The sequence below is a fragment of the Anabrus simplex genome, chromosome 1 (assembly GCF_040414725.1).
Source record: "Anabrus simplex isolate iqAnaSimp1 chromosome 1, ASM4041472v1, whole genome shotgun sequence".
In the NCBI taxonomy this organism is placed as follows: Eukaryota; Metazoa; Arthropoda; class Insecta; order Orthoptera; family Tettigoniidae; genus Anabrus; species Anabrus simplex.
The window spans coordinates 611068984-611075233 of record NC_090265.1 but is presented as its reverse complement, the minus strand read 5'-3'; positions in this window follow the sequence as shown (position 1 = coordinate 611075233).

Below are 6250 nucleotides of genomic sequence, written 5' to 3'. Positions count from 1 at the left end.
TTTACAACCCCTTTCAGATGTAATGAGAACAAATTGTGAAAATTTCAGCGAAATCGGTCCAGTAGTTTTTGAGTCTATTAACGTCAAATATACCAACCTATAGCTAGCTAGTTGTTTTACGTCGCACCGACACAGATAGGTCTTTCGGCGACGATCAAATATACCAACATCTAATTTTATATATATAGCTATAAGACACGAGTATGTTTATAAAACGAGCGGAACATAATGTACTATTATAAGATGTCCTAATACCACAAAGTCGAAAGAAAACTAAATGTGAGGGCCTACAATATAGAAAGCTCATAAAATTGATCAACAATAACATTGCATTGACCATTGTTTGTTGTGATGTGCTTTGTGTCTTCTGCTGCCAGATAATCCGTTATATGGGATTACTGCTTGTCCAGAGTATAACAGCCCCTGAATATTGGTGGGAAGTACCTGGAGAGTTAGATCTCTCTTCTGTAGCCTGCCATTCCTCTGGCTCATAAATTTTCTGATACTACTTGTACGTAACACACTGGTTCACCATAGCATTCCAGCTATTCAATCCCTACTCTGAGGCATTGATTGGAATGAGCGGTGTGCACACGTAACGTGGCAGAGGAGCGTCCGCGGCTGTCTGCGGCCTGGTCATTCCAGCACTAGAAATTTGGACTGTTAGATCGGCGCCATAAGACGGTTCGTTAAAAGTGAAAAAATGTGCGGTTTTTCATTCGATCGAGTGTTCATGGTAATATTGCTTTTAATCGCTGCATTCCTACTGAAAAAATGTGCGGTTTTTCATTCGATCGAGTGTTCATGGTAATATTGCTTTTAATCGCTGCATTCCTACTGACGTCATCGTAATGACCTGTGTTGACTTCAGTTGAGAAAACCACAAAGACAGTGTTTCTGAGAATTCCGTAGCGAAGCAGGGGTACATAAGCTAGGGGGCCGATTTCCTAAAAATCCGTTAAGGATTTAACGTCACGTTAAACTGCTTTAACGGGATAGTTAACAGAATGGCTGTTTCATCAACCTTCGTTAACGTTAACGCACCGTTAAACTCTCTGTTACTTTAACGTAGCACTCTCGTCCTGGTAAGCTGCTTAACAACATGTTAAAATAAAAAATGGCTGGAAGAGATTTTGTGTTCGGTGCTCAGGTGCTCTATAGATTACGCTCAAAATGCTGAGAGACAGGAAGTTTCATGGAGAAGAAATGACGAACTTGAACTAACAGGAATGCAGTTTTTGGAGCTATATAGATTATCTAAACCTGTCGTGAGGAAAGTACGCGAAGAGATAGAAGAGAGGTCAGAATACCGTAGGCCTGCAGGACGAAATTAACCCCTGTTTCGGTGTTTCCAAAGCGCCATTGCTGATTACACTGAGGCATTATGCAACGGGACCATTTAGTTCGTTACGGGAGATATCAGTACGGTATTGTAAACTGTAGAAGAGGGATAGGTAGGTCTAATTAAACTAGTATTCCATTAATCTTACTCATATCTAAGAAACATTGAGTGGAATTATAAACTGAAAGGACGGGAGAGCATAAGCCTACACTATGTATAACCTGGTAGGCCTAATTTCTAATATGATTTTGCTACCGTACTGTAGTTATTAATGGTGTGTACAGTTAATATAATTTAGCTTCAAAACCTCTGAATGGTAATATAAAAGAGATATCTCACACAATAACAAGAATGCTATAAAACTAAAGAATTATATATTAGGAGAGATATAGGTATTGCACTGATATTCCATTAACTTATACTACACCTTGTATAACCTGGTACGCCTAATTTCTAATATGATTGTGCTAGTGTAGTTATTAATGATGTGCCCAGTTAATAAAATGATAAAATTCAGCTTATAAACCTCTGAATGGTAATAACCAAAGCATCGTATTGAAATACAATTTCAAAGGAAGGGGTATCATAATCAAATGTAGCCTACACCATGTACCGTATAACCCAGTAGGCCTAATTTCTAACATGATCTTGTAGCTATTAATGATGTGTCCAGTTAATAAAATTCAAGCTTAAAAACCTCTGAATGGTAATACAAGAGAGATTTCTCACACAATAACAAGAATGTTTTAAAACCAAATAGAGATACGTATTATATTCACTTACTACACTTAAGAAAATGGAAATTGCAACACCATGGAGGCATTGGTCGCTTGTGTTGATTTTCAAGATATGGAACGATGCCATGTAGGTATGTAAACGATCAAAGTTTCAAACCCATTGGATTGTTCCTACAGGTCTCCCCACGTGATTGGTCGCGGAGGAATCAACTCCAGTATACGGACTCTGGTGTAGCGTAGTTTACTTGCAGTCTGTGCAGTAAAGTGTTCCCCGTCAAACATGCCTCGACGGCAGAGAAGAGCACACTATCAACAACTGTCTCCGTTTGAGAGGGCTCGGATAATTGGGCTGTGTGAGGCTGGATTATCGCTAAGGACTGTCGCTGCAACTGTTGGCCGACAGGCATCTACGGTACAACGTGTATGGCAGCAGTGGTCAAATGAAGGTACCTACACTCGTAGACCTGACACAGGCCCAGCCCGACAGACAACTGTGAGAGAGGATCGCCGCATCATTCGGATGGCCCGGATGGCCCGGATGGAACCCCATGCAACAGCAGCGCAAATTCGAGCAGCTGTGGCACCCCACGTTACACAACAAACAGTTGGTAATCGCCTGCGTGCAGCTGGCTTACGAGCCCGTGTCCCTGCAGTAGGTGTTCCATTGACCCCAAAACAGCGACGTGTAAGGCCGGCCTGGTGTCGATAAAGATCGACGTGGGTCGACGAATGGCATAGGGTCGTCTTTAGTGATGAATCGCGCTTCTGTCTTGCCCGCAGTGAAAGCCGGAATCGTGTGCGCCGACGTATCGGAAAGAGGGGCCGCCCAGATCTTATCATCGAGAGGCACACAGGGCCAACACCAAGCATTATGGTCTGGGGAGCTATTGGCTTTAATGTGAAATCGCAATTAGTGCTTGTTGAGGGCACTATCACTGCTCGACAGCACGTTGAGTACGTTGATAGGGTACTTATGATGGCGAGCATTGCTATTGGGATGTTTCAGCAGGACAATGCCCGGGTTCACACTGCACGCATCTCCAAAGAAGCTCTCCACGATATCACAACCTTAGAATGGCCCGCCAGATCCCCGAACCTCAGTCCTATTGAACATGTGTGGGACATGATGGGTCGACAACTGGCCAACCGTCCTCAGCCACCCACAACTCTGGAACAACTGACCCCTGCAGTGCAGCAAGCATGGGCCACAATTCCTCAGGAAGCGATCCAGGGCCTTATTGACTCCATGTGTCGACGAATTCATCAATGTATTGCAGCTCGTGGTGGGCACACCTTGTATTGATTGTTGTCCAACTTGCGGTCAGAGGGACCTGAAAGTGTAATCATCGAAGCACAACCGAACACTCGTCCTGCATGTTCATTTGCAGCAATATAGCACAACTCCTTCTGGGTGATGCAATTTCCATTTTCTTCAGTGTATATCATTAAGTTATTAACATCTAACAAACGTTACATTTTTTATTGAAATATAAATTCAAAGAAACGGGGATCACAATCACAAGTAGCCTACACCATGTAAAGCCTGGTAGGCCTAATTTCTAATATGATTATGCTGCTGTAGGTAGGTTATTAATGATGAGTCCAGTTAATAACTCAGTTTACCGGGCTAGTTGGCCGTGCGGTTAGGAGCGCGTGGCTGTGAGCTTGCATCCGGGAGATAGTGGGTTCGAATCTCACTGTCGCCAACCTTGAATATGGTTTTTTGTGGTTTCCCATTTTCACACCTTAATTAAGGCCACGGCCGCTTCCTTCCAACTCCTAGGCCTTTCCTACCCCATCGTCGCCATAAGACCTAACTGTGTCGGGGCGACTTAAGCCACTAGCAAAATAATACTTTAGTTTAAAAACTTCTGCACGGTAATATGAAACAGATATTTCACACAATAACAAGAATACTTTAAAACAAAAGCATCATTTCATAGAAGAGAGAGATAGATGGTTTACTGATATCCCATTAAAAATGTGACAAAAATTACATTTTGTATTGAAATGTAAATTCAGAGGCCTACACCATGTATAACCTTGTAGGCCTAATTTCTAATATCGTGGGCTCAATACTAGAACTAGGTAACTGAAAATCTACTGTTTTGAAATAATGAAGTTTTAATGTTAGAACACTTACAATGTGCCAAATTCCTATGTGGCAATGCTTCGTGGAGCACTTTTTTTCAATACATGCAGTTAAGTAGATCGTAATGTATCTCTAAGAAACGAATTCATAAAACTTTATGAATTATACTACAATTAATTAAAATCTTATTTAGTTTTAGCACTAACTTAAACTGGTATTTATAGAGATATATATGACACAAGGACTGAAAAGAAAAGGCAAAACATTCATATTCTTGGATGTTACATATCCATATTTTATTCATACTCTATAAAATATAAAAGCTCACAGTTTAGCACCATTTTACTTTCATTTATTAATCATCTGCACTGCTCGATAAGTAAGGAAGATTAGCATATAAGCTGTAATAATCTTTGTTCATGGATGCTGGTCTACTGTGAAAAAGAGACATCAAATCGTCGTACTTGGCTTTGCTGATGCACTTAGGTTCCTTGTACAAAGGCTGCAATGACTGGTGTAAAGATCGCCGTGTGGTTGTGCTGCAGTCAACTACCTACTCTGAAATCTTGGTCGTCCAAGTTTTCCTTAAATTTGAAACAGTCAGGGAAGCTTGCCTCAAGTTTAATCCAATACATTTTTTGCTAATGAACTGGCTGCCTCTTCTTTCTTACAAGAAAGTTGGTTTGCACAAATGTTTTTCCATCTCCAAAGGCAATGTTTTCGAAGACTGTGTATGGCTTGTCCCCCCTTTTGCGAGCACTGCGTGCAGTCGCTTTCTAATCCCCTAGCCAGTACGATTTTCCAACTCGCTTGAATTCAGTTCTTATAGCTGAATGAATAGAGTCACATTCCATCTCAGAATGCCCATATGTGAGAAAGACGAGATCAATACATTTTACGTTCAGCGTCTTCACAGCATTCATGCACATGCCTCCCACAAATTGGTTTAAGTTCTGCCCACCAAAACGGTTACTGAAACACCGGATTTCTCGGACGTATTCCGGTTGGGACTGAAAGTATATGAACAGACATGATGCAATCTCACTGCTTCCCCTTCCTGCTTCACCTTCGTGCCACATGTAGCAGACTCCTTCTTTGGAAACTACATTGTAAACTGTAAAATTATGCGTTGCTAACCTCCCTTTATAATAAAGAGCATTGTTTGTTGGGTTACTTCGCACCATGAGCACCTGCTCAAAAATTTAAGGACACTATTTTGCCTTCAGAGACTCCTGATTCTTCTTTGTCCTTCCTCTTTTCTTCTCTAGCCATATTCTTGTTCTTTAAGTGGTCTTTATAATCGAGCACGAATCCCTTGTCTTCAAAATATGCTGTACAAACACGGCATTGGTCCTTTTTTGGTCGGTGAAAGCCTAAATTATAGTCATTAATGAAAATGTTCCTGTATGCTGATTCTTTAGCTTTTAGGCGTTTAGTGTCCTCACACCATTTGGAATATAGCCGATACATGACTTTAATGTTCAAATCCGGATGCAAACACTTCCGCTCCGTATCTGAACGGCAGTAATGAGACGGGACAACCGAAAAAGATTCAATGTGGGCTTTGATACCTTGTTTTACTTCAGGGGCAAGCACTTTCTTTTTGTGGCGCCCCTGCCATCACCAGGAGAAGTATTCGTGTTTGACTTTTTCCTTAGAGCAATATCCACTACACCCTTCTTTATTCCTAACGTGTGGATAAACATACTCTTGCACGCTTTCACACGTATTCCATCAACAGGTAAATAGAAAAAGGAGGTAAAATTCCGCCTACTACCAGATGCAGCCGTCTTTGTTTTCGTTTCCACTTTTTTCATGTTGTTATGTACCGGTATGAAGTCACGTTGTCTTGTATAATTCCCATTGCCCAATAAGCACGAAAAATGGCCTGTCTTGTCTCTTCCGAAATTTGGCACTTTCGCTTACACTGGGATGTGCACCTTCTGTTTAGTGATCCCCGTGCAATGATATATTCCTGTCCATGAGGTCTTTGAGATTTCACTAAATTCTGTACCCACTTGTCGGGTTGTTTCTTTCTCTTTCTAGGTCTCTCCGTGGTTTCAGAGCATTCATCTATTC